Source organism: Carassius carassius, chromosome 15, assembly GCF_963082965.1.
Source record: "Carassius carassius chromosome 15, fCarCar2.1, whole genome shotgun sequence".
NCBI lineage: Eukaryota > Metazoa > Chordata > Actinopteri > Cypriniformes > Cyprinidae > Carassius > Carassius carassius.
Genome location: NC_081769.1, coordinates 2283799 through 2299343, shown reverse-complemented (window position 1 = coordinate 2299343; position 15545 = coordinate 2283799).

Here is a 15545-nt window from a genome sequence, read left to right as displayed (position 1 = left end):
TCCATTCACGTACCTCCTGACATCCGAGGCCATGTTGGGCCACCAGAAGCATTCCTTCAGCAACGAGAGGATTTCATTGACCCCCGGGTGACCAGTGCCAAGCGATGAATGAGTGGAGTGCGCCGTGTCCTGGGAATATACTGACGTTTCGGTGGGCAACCCGGCGGGGTGTTGGTAGTAGGCTCGGTAGGAGGAAGGGTCTCAGTAGACCAGGTAATAGGAGAGACGATGACTTTTTCTGGAAGAATGGTTTCCGGAGTTTCGGGATTCTCTTCGGGGGCTTAACACCTGGAGAGGGCGTCAGCCTTCACATTTTTCACCCCTGGGCCCTATGAGATGGTGAAATGGAAGCGGGTGAAGAATAACGACCAGCGTGCTTGTCTCGGATTTAATCTTTTGGCCAATCGAAGATACTCTAAGTTCTTATGATCTGTTAGGACCAGAAAGGGGTGTTTGACTCCCTCCAACCAATGCCTCCATTCTTCCAAGGCCAGTTTGATGGCCAACAGTTCCCGGTTGCAGATATCATAGTTGACCTTCACCGGGTTGAGTTTCCAGGAGAAGAAGGCGCATGGGTGGAGGCAACTGGGATTCCCCTGCTGCTGAGAAAGGACCGCTCCCACTCCGGTGGTCGAGGCGTCGACTTCCACGACGAAGGGTCGGTCGGGATTGGGATGGACCAGGAGTGGGGCAGTCGTAAAGGCCTCCTTAAGGATGTGGAAGGCCTCTGTGACGGCAGGAGTCCAGGAGAGAGATTTGGGTTTGTTATGGAGGAGACTGGTGAGAGGGCTGGTGATGGTACTGAAGTTTTGTATAAACCGTCTATAGAAGTTGGCAAAGCCAAGGAACCGCTGTAACTCCTTGATGGTGGTTGGAGTGGGCCAATCTCTGACGGCGTTTACCTTCCCCTCGTCCATCTAGATGCCACTGCTGCTGATGTTGTATCCAAGGAACTGCACTAAGGGGTGATGGAAAGAACACTTTTTGGCCTTGAGATACAGTTGGTAGGCCCTCAGGCGTTGCATGACCTCCGCAACGTGGCGTTGATGTTCTGCCAGGCTCCGGGAGTAGATGAGGATATCATCAATGTAGACTAGGACGAACTTGTGGAGGAACTCCCGGAGCACCTCGTGGATGAAGTCCTGGAATACGGAGGGGGCGTTGACAAGCCCATACGGCATCACGCAGTATTCATAGTGGTCTGTAGGGGTTATGAAGGCGGTCTTCCACTCGTTCCCCTCTCGTATCCGGAGGTTGTAACCGCTGCCGAGGTCCAACTTGGTGAACACAGTGGCACCACGGAGATGTTCCAAGGTAGCTGGGACGAGGGGAAGTGGGCACCTGAACTTCACTGTTATATTGTTGAGAGCCCGATAATCAATCCATGGTTTTAAACCTCCGTCCTTTTTCTCCACAAAGAAGAAACTCGAAGCAGCAGCTGACGGCCTCTGGTCGGCAGAGTGGCGTAGAGGAAAACGCCTGGCCATGGTGCTCTTCGAGGCAAGACTGCATACGAGTGGCGAAGTGGATGGACAGCTGGATGAATCATTCTAGCCCGATGGTGTCCTCGTATGCAGCGAGTTGCAACCACACTCGAGGTTCCAATCCCTGACGGTAGGTAGTCAGTAAAGCCTGTTCGTTTCATCCACTGGAGGCCGCTAGAGTCCTAAACTGAAGGGCATATTCATTGACAGACATTTTCCCCTGTTTGAGATTATACAGCTTCTCACCAATGGAAGAGTCGCAAGCTGGTCTGCCGAAAACTTCACGGAAATGGTCGATGAAGCTGGAATAAGACTGGATAACTGGGTTATTTTGAGTCCATATTGAATCTTCCCACAGTAGTGCTTTTCCTTGCAGTTGAGAAATTACAAAGGCTACCTTAGATCTCTCAGTGGGGTACAAGTGCGGTTGCATCTCCAGGACCAGCGAGCATTGTAGGAGGAAACCGCTGCATTCCTCAGCCGCACCAGAGTAGGCTGGGCCATGGGACTGGCGTGAACGGAAGGTGAGGAAGTGCTGGCATCGTTGACGGAAGTGCTCGCTGGTGTTGGGGATGCAGTTGTAGCCGTGAGTGTCCTTCGGAGTGCATTAACCAGATCTTGAAAGGGGTCCGTGAGGCTCATGCTTGTGCCTGGGCGTGTTGATCCGGTCTTCTGTTACGGATCACTCGGGAGGCTGAGGAGTAACAGACAGAATGGTTTATTGAACAGACACAAGCAGAGGAGCAGGTAGTGTAGGGTGGAGTGAGGGATGGATCCGTGCCGGCTAGGTGAAGACGTCAGAGGAGGAAGGTGAACCACACACACGCACACTGGGGATCTGGATATTCGGAGAATCGCTGGAGAGAGGTAAGTAGAAGAAGAGTTAGTCCTTAGAGTTATCATACAGGTAAGACCTTGTCGCGAACGAGACCGGACATCGATTGAGTGCGTGTGTTTTTTATGGTGCTGAGGTGATTGGGTGGTGATGAGGATCAGGTGGATATGCTTAGTATTCCGGCGAGGGCGTGCGTAGTGATTGCGTGGTGGTGGAACCTGGCGTGTTTGTAACACTAAGCATAAACTTACTAAGAATATATTTACTAAGCATAAACACAGTCATTTTTATACTTAAAATGTCCATGTTACACAATCTTGTTTTATTCTTTGAACACATATATATATATATATATATATATATATATATATATATTTGTTCAAAGAATAAAACAAGATCGTGTAACATGGACATTATAAGTATAGAAATGACTGTGTTTATACTTAGTAAGTATATTAAGCATCAAATTGCTATAAGAAAAAATAAACCTGACTTATTTTCGCAGTTCTTAACTGGCTGACCAGTTAAACCTGTCAAACACTAGTCTAGCTAGTCTGAGTCTAGTTTAAACCGGTTAAGCAGCTGGTCCAGAGTCATAAAGGGATGTGCTTTCTTTCATTTCCCCTTGGCAAACAATCTGAACTAAAACTATGCGCTCAATCTACAGTAACAGTTAACTAGTAGACAGCATAGTATGGAAGCCTGTTTCCGCCACTAAATAAAAAACAAAACAAGGCAATTGCGACACTTTATCTCACAATTCAGTTTTTTTTCTTCTCATGATTGTGATATAAACAGTTGCGAGTTAAAAAGTCAAAATTATGTGATATAAACTCACAATTGCAAGTCAAAATTATGATTCATAAAGTCAAAATTGTGAGTCATAAAGTCAAAATTGCGTGATAAAAACTCGCAATTGCAAATTATAAATTAATAATTTTGTGATATAAACTCGCAATTGCGAGTTAAAAAGTCAAAATTATGTGATATAAACTCACAATTGCAAGTCAAAATTGTGATTCATAAAGTCAAAATTGCGAGTCATAAAGTCAAAATTGTGTGATATAGACTCGCAATTGCAAATTATAAAGTAATAATTGTGTGATATAAACTCGCAATTGCAAGTTATAGTCAAAATTGTGTGGTACATCTCAATATTGCAAATTATAAAGTAAAAATTGCAAGTCATAAAGTCAAAATTGTAGCAAACTCACAATTGCAAGTTATAAAGTCAGAATTGCGTGACATACATTCATTGCATACTGCATGTAAACTTGCAATTGCGAGTTATAGGCAAAATTGTGAGTTGTAAAGTCAAAATTGTGTGATATCAACTCGCATTTGTGAGTTATAGTCAAAATTGTGTGATATAAACTTGCAATTGCAAGTTATAAAGTCATTATTGTGTGATATAAACTTACAATTGTGAGTTATAAAGTCAGAATTGCGTGATATCAAATTGCAATTGCAAGTTATAAAGTCAAAATTATGATATGTAGTCAAAATTGCGAGTTATAAAGTCAAAATTGTGAGTTATAGTCAAAATTGCATGATATAAAGTCAAAATTGCATGATATAAAGTCAAAATTGTCTGATATAAAGAAAAATTGCAAGTTATGGGGCCCTATCATACGCCCGGCGCAATGCGACCCAAGGCGCAGCGAAAGTGTTTGCTAGTTTCAGTCCGGCGCAGTTCGCATTTTCCCGTCCAGCGCCACGTCGTTTAATTAGCAAATGCATTTGCGCCCATTTGTGTGCCCATGGACGTGCTGGTCTAAAAAAGAGGTGTGTTCAGGCGCATTGCTATTTTAAGGAGCTGAAAATGGACTGCGCCACAGACCAACTCAAACCTGGTCTAAAGTCTAAAGTCAATGGCGCAATATTTTTTTGTTATTTAAAGAGCGCGTTTGGTAGAAAATGCGCATCTGGACGGGTCCAGAATGCTTGTTGACTTTGCTTATTACACACAGGGATGCGCATCACACAAACATGACAAATATTAAAAACAAAAGGATTACAGTGTAAAAGAATATTATTGTGTAGGCTACATAAATATAAAAATGTAATGATGGATAGTCATTGCGTGTATCAGAATTAGGCTACCTATTTGCAATTCAGCCTATTACTACTAATAATGCTGAATGAAATTGGCTAATTAATTGAACAATCGTGCCAACACATATATATATATATTAACTGATTTATCGTGCGGAGCTTTGGTGGACTTCTGCTTGTCCCTTAGATGATCTGCTCACGCGCTTTAACTTTGCGCACGAGCAGATCGGTTTCTTCGCTTGAGGAACGTTCAGCTTTTCCGCCAACAAATTCCGCCATGTAAATAGCGATCCGCCCTGGTACGAGCGCATCTCACAACATTAAAGGGAATGGGAGATGACACTCGGATTGGTTTATTGAATGTTACACCCATTACTCATTAAGATAATAGGGACATCCCATTCCAAAAAAGCACCCTGGCTCAAAGACCGTTTTTCCATCGTTAAAATAGAAAAATAAAATGTAAAATTTTAAATAGCAAAAGTGGATTTAGACATGCCCTGAGTGCACCTGCGCCATGCGCTTTACACTTTGCATTTAGATCGTTATAATAGGGCCCATAAAGTCAAAATTGTGTGTTATAAAGACAGAATTGCAATGTATAAACTCTTAATTGCAAGAAAAAATTACATTTTGACTTTATAAATTGCAGTTGTGTGTCATAAAGTCAGAATTGTGAGATAAAAAGTCGCAGTTACCTTGTTTTATTTTTGATTCAGTGGTGGAACTGAGCTTCCATAGCAGAGAGATCGGAGTGAAGACGCTGACAATGTCTGGCAGTAAAATTATATGTTCATCATGTTCCCACACGATTCTTTCTCAGATGAATAAAACATAATTTTCTTCTGGAAAGAACTGCTCTGGTTCTCTAGTGCATATGAACTTTTAATGAGCAGAGGATGTTTCGTAAATCACTTTAACGCATGCTGGCGGGTGTACAGTATGTTACTGACAGATATGCATACTTTTATTGAGTGTTTTCTGCATGTGCCCCTTTTAAAGTTAGTAAATAATACATTGTCGGTTTATGACATTCAGTTTGTATGCAAATGCACAGGAGTCTCTGTCTGTGTGAGGTTTGATTTGCTGTTGCTGGGTAACACTGTCCTAAGTCCAGCACAGACGGTGTGTTTACCAGCCGCCGGCCGTCTATGACTCATGTGTTCATGGCCACCGCAGGCCCGGCTGACCACACCCTCATGTGCTGTAAAACCGTCCTGCTGACTCACAGCACAAACACGCCGACTTCACAAAGCACTTGATTTTAGATTACCTACCTACACTGATAAAATTATTTTGTAGTGAAGTAAATACTACAGAAAAACAAATGTAATTTCTACACTAATTTAGTTCAGGCGAGAATTTTAAAAAGGAGTAGATTCTGTATTAGTACTCAGTTTAAGCGTGTACAAATTAAAATGTTAATATATAAGTATATTTTACTTGGAATTGTTTACAAGGATTGTTTACGTAAATATCAAAGTTATGATCCTGTTGTTCCCATCATGCACTGCTGCATGAATAACTAATAAGGTTATATTTATTCACTCTTTTTGAGTTGTATTTACAGTTTTATGGACGCTTTTGTCGTTAGGTTTAGCTTGCTGTTTTGTGACATCTGGAGCTCATTTTCTACTCAAAACGAGCCATTCATATTCTAACACTATCCACTGATTGTTACCGTCAGGCCTCTGTGTTTATTTGGGTAATAACTCTATTGATTAGACATATTATCTTAAAAAGGATCACAAGCTGTGTACTTGTTTACTTACATGTTTGTAAGTGAACCACAAGCTTTTTTCCAGTGCTATATTGTTTGAGTACAAACCGTGACTGTGTGAAATTTACTTGAGTACTGCAGAGTTAGCATACATTTTATGTTAATGGTTTTTATTCAGTTACTCAAAGTTACTAAAATAAAATAATTAAGTAGAAATTACTCATCAAACTATAACTGGCAACTTTAAATGTACTTATTTTCTTTGCTAATTTTACATAATTTAGTTGAGTAGATTTTACTTAATTCCATACTTCAATTAAACTTTATTTAAAAATGTGTGCAAAATCTTGCAAAAGAAAAATGAAGTAAATTTTACTTCTTGTTTTTCAGTGTTAAGTGTTCCTTTTTATAGACTTTGTTGCAGTTTACATGGTGGGTGCATAGAGACTGTAGTTTAACTGTTTATTTGTAAGCCTAAAAGATGAATGACTCCTCAATACAGTCCATAACAATAGATTTAGTGTGCAAGTACAGATTTGACTAAAACCATGTTCAAATTTCCTACAAACCATCTTTTTCAGAAGACTTGCAAAAGCATGATTTTTGATTTCACAATGAATGTCACTGAAAAATGAGTAACATGTGTAGACAGGAATCTGAAGCATTTCAGATGTGTTGTGGTGAAAGACTCGCAGATGTTTTTACTAGTGTGGATGAACCACACCTTATGTTACTGCAGTAGAATCATTTACTTAGCAGTTTAAAATGTAACGTTTCCTGTGGTTAGCTCATCTCATTGGCCTATCTGTAGTTTTATGTACACTGTCAACTAACAGGATATTTGTTTATCCTGTAAACATTCACTGCAGTGATAACTACAAAACGGCGGTTCTCAACTGGTGGACCGTATCATAAAAAAATTTATTTTCTTGTAGGTCACTTCGATTAATCAAATTCTATTTTCAATTACAATATAATTTTGTCTTCCAATGATTATGAAAACAATCGAAATAACACTATTTTGCCACATTAATTTATGCAACGATGAGCCCACTTTATCTCATCCAAATTTTTCTTTATATGGAAATTTCTTTTTTATATATTCAAGTGTTTAGTAGTACTATTTTTCCCTATATTTCCACCAATACCAGATTCTTATATATATATATATATATATATATATATACATAAAAAATTTTATGCATTTTTGTTGCATATGATAAATAATTTTGGTACTGTGCTGGGGTCCAGTAAAAAAAGCTGGCCCCTGAAGTAAAAATCACTGTCATGAACAGCTTTAAAAAAAAAAAAAAAAAGTAAAAGCTTTGCAGAAATGTTCACATTTAGCATTATGAACACACAGCAATGTGAATAAAGAAGCCCAAAGACAATACTTTGCATCTCAAGATTCATTTGAACAGGAACATCTAACATAATCCTCTTACTGAAGACAAAGCAAACCACTTAAACTGACAAAGCCTGAGGCAGTAGTAGATCAGGCATCTGGGTGTGGAGTTGCCTACTCTCTAATAATGCATATCAACATCCCAAAACACTCTTCCCCACCCTGCAGAAGCTGATCCAGCCAGTAACTGCTTATTAGTTTTATCCTCCAAACTGCCTGGTTTTAGTTAATGCTGGAGATCAGTTCCTCCCATTAAAGAACGATTTATTTGGTTGGGCTGCCAAATAAGGGTCTGAAACCCCAAACCAAGAGCCGGCTCTCTCTTTCACAACACATCAATAAACCTCATCCCATTGATTGCAGGCTAAGTTAGTTGGTGTGACAGAACAGGCCAGTGTTTGTGTGGAAGTAAGTGTTGCTGGAGCGGGGCAGATGTATGGGGCTCTGGGAGAATAGAGGGGCCAGGACGGGGCAGATATATTGACTCCATGACTTTGTGTGTTTGTGGGCAGAACATGAAAAGAAGCTCTTGTTTCGTCACTGTCATTCTCTGCGACGTGTCCCCCTCCGCTCCCTGCATTACGGGGAATGGGTTTCAGATTGGGTGGTGTTAGTTATCCACATGGGGAAGACGTGGAGGTCAGACCGCTCACACAGCCCCGTTCAAACATGCATTTTTTCAGATGAGTCTGGACATATTTTCATATTTCCCGATATTATGGGAGATCGATTCTGGCGCAGCAGCAAGAAAGGTAGGTGATGACCATAGTGGAGTGGATGTACATTCACTTCATCATAATTAAGGCAAATATCAGTGCTTTCTGTCCTTATAGGCTGACATACAACATACTTCTCTTAAGCTTAGCATAGTTTCATAGTTCAGTTTGCTTTACTGCACTTCAGGTGAGCACGTGATCACGTAAGTATATTAATAGTGTTTACAAAACATTGAAGGAAGCTGATTCATGTTCAGAGACCGGTTGTTTCCAGTTTGAAACCACCTAGCAACCATACAGAAATGTGTTTACATGTAGCAACACTGTGGCAACTACCCGAAACACCCTTGCACCTTGGGCTGGGAAATATGGCTAAAAATAGTATCATATACTGTATATATATATATGTATATATATAATTTGTTACATTCATTCAAACAAGTTACATTCACTCTCAAGTTCTAACAATTCAACTTCACAGATTATGCTACAATTAATTTTGGGCCCTATGAAATTCATTTTATTTTAAAAATTGTGTTTTCTATTTAATTTTTACTGCATTTTTTGTTTTTTGATTGAATTCAAATTTATCAGCAAAAATTGCGTCTAATGAAACAAATAAATTAAACTTAAACAACTTAATCGTTTTTTAAAGTAATTTAATGAAAATATAGCAATTATATTTGCATTTATTTAGTTATTTAGTCCAATAATATGCTTCAAAACACAACTGCATGAATGAAAAAAAAGAAAAAGATATTTATGATAGTTGTATGATAATCCTTAAATACAGTCTAAAATATTATTGTTACATTTAAAAATCACATTAAAAAAAATATATATTTCTGTCATAATTTCTTCATGTTAAACCAAACTTTTCATTGTGTATTTGACAGTGAAATAGTCAGGCTGCTATATAGCTGAATCAAATTTATTGCGTAATTGATGAACTTTGCTATCAATTTTGCATCAGTTGAATTATGTACTTCTTTTTAGAGCTGAATTTGTCCCCTATTTGAAGCTTGCATCATTGATTCAGTTTTTTTCCCTGTTTATTACTGTGAAGCTGCTTTGAAGCGGTCTGTATTTTATGAAGCGCTATAGAAACTATGACATCATGAAAAGACCGTCTTAGACCACTGTGAACTCCCACGCTGGGTTATGGTAGAGCTGCTCAACCAACATGACCTTTCTCATGATGCTGGTTGACTAAGTCTTGCTAGTTTGTTGGAGTCAGATTGTGTGCTGTTAGCTAATCTTTGGTCTTTATTTTGCTGTCATGTGCTAATAATGATAACCAATAAATCTACAGTTCAGGTTGGTCTTGAGCTGTATATCTGGTCTTTTTCTAATGGATCTGGGTCTTTTCCTCTGCCACACTGATCTGACTCTCCTGCTGCACTCCCAAAGGGGCAGCTGGGAAATCAGGGCTGTTTCAAATTGAAACAAGCTTTTTCCTCTGACGCTGTTTACTGCTCACAAAGCATTCTTGCGTTTTACTTCCACACTATCATGTTCCAACTCCAAACCTGGGTTTCATTAGTAGAAATGTAACAGAAGATTAGATTAAATAGTTGAAAACCTGGACTATAATAACAGTGAATGAATGGTTTTTAATATGACTGGTGAGCTGAAGGTCCTGCACGTATACACGCTGAATGTTCGCAGAGGTTCTGGGTGTTGGCCAGACAGTTGATGGTGGGATAATCTGAGACTTTGTGTTTCTTTCCACTTGGGAAATGGACAGGCTGGAGTGATCCATGACTCATGCTGTGGAGAACACAAGGGAGACTTGTCATTTCTGCCATGTTACATAATTTTACTACTTTTCCATAGACACGTGTAGCCCATGAGAGAAGGAGCTTGCGCTGTTTCAGACGTCAGAACTGTGTGCCTCACTTAAACGTGAAAACGTTTGAAAGAAATGCTCCCAAACAGTAGTGCTGAGAGTTTCATGAGTCATTCCTAAAACAATGTGGCTCTGTTTGAGAACGTGAGGAAAATGTTTCGGAGAAGATGACTGTTAAGCAGAAATCAAGCCTGTATGGTTCAGGTACAAATTGCTGGTTTCCACTTTTACACTTTTTAGATGCTTTAGGTCTCCAAACTAATTGTTTGTAGCTGCCAAAAATCTAATTAAAGAGATTTTGTTGCTTTGAAAGAGAGTTTTGTCTAGTTTTGTTAGATTCGCTCAGCTAACTATGAATGTATTTGTCATTAGCAGCAAAATTTCTCCTGCAACCCTACAGAGAAGTTTGGAGAACAAATGGATGGATCAAAACATTAATGGGAGGAAAGCTAATGTGCAACTGAAAAAATCTATTATAAAATTTGCCAGCATTTCACAAATATTTATGAGCTTCAATTTAAAATCAACTCTTTGGCTTGGACCAGCTTTGGCATGAAAAACTCATTAACATTTACTGGATCTTACTCCTGCTCATACCTCTGTGAGATCATGTCCTCTGGATCATAGAGCTCACAAAGTGTTTTTTTTTTTTTTTTTTAAATGCCAAAATACAAATAATTTTGTTTCAGAACAAAAAAAGTCAGGAATGTACTGAGCTTTTATTTCTCTTTTACATGCTGGTAAAATTAAGTTTGCTTTTTCTAACTTTCTTATGATTTTGCCCACCTTCTCCTGCACTGTAAATCAAAATTTTATAAAATGTACAGTAAAAAAAAGAGCAGCTGTGGTTTCCAGAATTTTACAGTAAAAAATAATGTAGCAACATTTTAGGTTTTACAGTTTTAACTTAAATTTACATTTAAATACCCCAATTTCATGAACTGATATAATGTTAATATACTAACCTATTGAAGTACTGATATTTATAGAAGTACTGATACCTTTGTAATACACTGATAACCACCAAAAGCAGGTGGTGATTAGAAAGTCACATGATGAACCAAAGTCCATCACAAGCAGCTTTTAAATAATAAAATACCGTATTTTCCAGACTATAAGTCACACTTTTTTTCATAGTTTGGCTGGTCCTGCGACTTATAGTCAGGTGCGACTTATTTATCAAAATTAATTTGACATGAACCGAGAGAAATAAACCAAGAGAAATGAACCAAGAGAAAACACTACCGTCTCCAGCCATGAGAGGGCGCTCTATGCTGCCCAGTGCTCCTGTAGTCTACACTGAAGACATAGAGCGCCCTCTCGTGGCTGCAGACGGTAATGCTTTCTCTTGGTTCTTGGTTCTAAATAAATGCGACTTATAGTCCAGTGCGACTTATATATGTTTTTTTCCTCATCATGACGTATTATTGGACTGATGCTACTTAAACTAACCCTAACCCTAACCCTAACCCTAACTTAAACTCAGGTGCGACTTATAGTCCGAAAAATATGGTATATAGAAGATGCATCGTGTCATTCACACAAACACTAAACACCAACATTAGGTGTAACATGCAACCCTAATATACAAAACTGATAAGAAAAAACTAAGAAGAAACATAGTTATTCAAAAAAAAAAACTTCAAATTTGAAATGTAAAACTGGGAATCCTGGGATCCTACCATAAAATTACATAGTTTTCTTTTAAACCGTTAACCATTTAACAGGTTTTAATGTAGCATTTTTACAGTCTTTTACCGTTAAACTCACTGTCATTTGTTGCTAATGCCTATAAAATTTTTCAGGTTTAAACAGGTTGATAGCATAATTCAATTTAATCAGCCATGTTTGTTCACATTGAGATGCTTCAAGCAGATGAGCATGCTCTATTTAGTGACGCTTAGTGAGGCAAGAATCACTATCACTGTCATTGTATGCCTCATTTAGTACTAAATGACTGTGTTGATGTTTTGAGTGTTTCAAGTGGGAGTACAAGTACAACAGGAAATATGATAAGAAGGGTTTGTTGAAATTGGTTCAACATTAAAAAACTTGGGGCATTTTTTTCCCAAAGGCTCCCAACAATGTTCACTTCCTTAAGATCACATGATAAGCTGCAGATATAGATGAGAACGTTGTGGAAATATCAAAATTAGTATCATATTTGAGCTATCCAGGTGTATCAGAACTCCTTAATCCATATAATGTTCCTGATGGGCAGGGAACAGAGTGGGATTGGGTTTCCTCTGGTTGTGAACAGGTGCTGGAGGTTAGAGGTGACACCGTGGCCTTCTGACGGGACCGTGGTGTCATATGGGACAGCTGAAGCCCTGTCCACAACCTTTACAGCACTTACAGCCTGAACTTTATCATTCTGAATGGACTGCTTCCAAATGCTTATATTCATTTTTGTTTTAGTAAAGGATAATTTAACCCCTTTGATTCTCTATTTTTACTTTTTTAGAGATTAAATGAAAATTTGTATGTATCTGTTGACTTTTCAGTGTAAGCAAATATAGGGTATGAAACCATAGTGTGCACTTTTGAGAGGCTGTTTATAGTAGGGGTGTGTTCTGTGTGCTCAGATTGATTTGCATTCCACATCATTATTGCAAATCATATTCAACCCTGTTCATCCAACAGATCTGAAGAGTATTCAGTTTAGATTCTTCAGAAGATGAGGAGAATATAAATCAAACTCCACCACACTTTGTTCTCATTTTCATTCGGTGCTGACAAAGTAACAAATTCTCACGTGGCACTCATGTGTTTTATCCATCTGCCAGTCATATCTGATTACACTGAGTTTTTGAGTCACAATTTCAATCTTTTTTAGGACTGGAATTGACTCGGAAAGAGTCATGTGAAAGCTTAAAGGAAATCTAATACGAGTATGTTAAAAAAGGAAGAATTTCTTTAATTATATTCCAGCTGGCTTGTCTATCTGTTGCCAGGGACATATGCAAATCTGACCTTTGTCAGCGGGCTGAAGGAGGAAGGCACGTGTTTCTGAGCTCTAGTGAACACTTTACAGTGGGAAGACAGCCAGATCGTGTCTATTCTGGCCAAACTGGGCACACATACAAAGAGCTAAAATTATCCAATGGAGGGTCGGATTCTTCACTAAATTCTGTTAGGTGACCTCAAACTCATTGTCCTGGCTCATTATCACTTATCGTCTATTTAATGTTAAATAAAGAGGTTTTTTACTCTAAAATTCATTACAATGTGACTAAGTTCCTCTAATGACGCACACAGGAATAACTGAGGAACAAGTAACGATCAGTGAATCCCCACTGCTTATTCATTATGAAGAAATTTAACTTCTGAAGGATCTTTTTTTTTATCAGTAGAGGATATGTTTATTGTGATTATGTGTAATTGCTAACTCTCACTTTATCTGAAGATGGATTTGAAACAGTCTTCAGCTAGTGAAACCTTTCAAACATATGCTGGGACTTTTTTTGTGCGCCTTGAAACAAGTCTTGAAATGTAAACTGTTATAAAATGGAGTACATCTTTTGTTTTACAGCCTCAGTTGTTTATAAAACCATTAAAATCGCTCTGGCTGAGCCCGGTCAGAACCTGACAGACTCAAAAGTGGCTCTTTTAGTCACTTTTGACAAACAGCCAAGACAAAAAGAGAGAGAGAGGGAGATCCCTTGTTGCTCTTTCTAGGTCAAGAAAATGTTATTAAAATTAACATTCTAGACATACAGCTAATCATATTTTAAATTATACAAGTGCAAAATTTGGGGTCAGTAAGATTTTTCCGTGTTTTGAAGAAGTTTTTTTTAGCTCACCAAGGCTGCGTTCATATGAGCAAAAATAGAGTAAAACCGTAATATTGCGGAATATTATTACAATTAAAAAAAACACAAAGTTTTTTCTATGTGAATATATTTTCAAATGTAATATAATTCAAAGCTGTATTTTCAGCATCATTCCTCCAGTCTTCAGTGTCACATGATCTTCAGAAATCATTCTTATATGATGATTTGCTGCTCAAGGAATATGATTATTATTTTGAAAACTGTTGTGCTGCTTCATCTAATTGATAAATACTTTTACTATTTTTACATAGTATTACATAGTATAGTATTACATTTACTATTAGGGTGAATTGCCCTAACGTGGGACATTTTTTGCATTTCAGATTTCTGTGGTATATTGCGATGTGTAACCAAAACATTAAATCCACAACTAATACCATTTTAAAAACCCCAGGATGTGCCCCCAGCTTTGGTAACCCAGAGTTTCACTGGCATTCATGTATTTATGGGGGAGCTATAAACATGAAACCTTAAGTGTCCCACATTAGGCAGTGTCCCACTTTAGGACAATTCACCATACTTACCCCAAATCTTTCAATGCTTGTAAAATTATAATAATTATCACATTAATTAGGAATAATTATAATGAAACACTAAAAAATAAATTCTAAACATAAATAATTTAAATAGTAGTAGCTTAATACTGAATGTCTTTAATGAATGCAAATAAATAATTTTTTATCTGGTCCCGTACGCTCTGCCAACATGCATCTGTGCTGATTATGACAGATAGGTTGTTCCTGCTTGTGATGTCCCAGCTGCCCAAAAGTTATTTTCATGGCGCTGGACCGACGTGAAAGAGGATATTTGAGTTTCCCGGAACTGACACACTGTCTGTTTCCATGGTGATTAAAACAACATTTGTCCATTTGAGGTATGAAGTGCTGCGTATGCCATATCCTTACCACTCATTCCTACCACATACACTCTTGGTAATTGGTAATTGCTGTGGTCTTTAAGAAGTATCTGTTCAGTTTTTCCAGAAGGCATTAGAGATAATCAGTGCAACTCTACCCCTCTGACTTTCTGCTCTCCGTATCTGCATCTGTCTGTGTCTGTCCCTGCCTTGCTGTCGCTCTCAAATCACACACCACGTTCTTGGTTCCTTCGAAAGGTTAGCAGTAAAGCAGTTCTTTATTTAGTAGACCTTCTCATAGGACCCTCAAATTCAGCAGCTATATTGAGATTGAGATATATAGAGCTCTAGATGAATTCTTCATCCGTTCTTTCAGTCGGTTGCGTCATGTCACTGTTCTGCTGGCAGGGCTTGTAAAAACGTGCTCAATCTAATGCTGTGTGTGTGTGAGCAGTATTTTAACATCTTTAAACACCGTAATTAAAGATGTATGGAAATATACAAATGTGTCATTATGTAAAACATTACCCAGCTGCTCATTAGTTTGAAATAAGCGAAACTGTAGCATGTGTATTGTGTTTGCATTTATAATCATTAACAATGGACGTGACATGCTTTTTCCCCATTGGAGTCCCTGCTGTCTCATGCTTTCTTCCTGTGCTGTATCCGCACTGTGATTCATCAGCTAAGTCAGTTATGCATATTCAAATGTCCATGTCAACTTTTATATATCATTTCGAAAGAACTTGCTGTAAGGAATGTTTTGAGGAATTCAAGTGTCTGTAGGGCAAA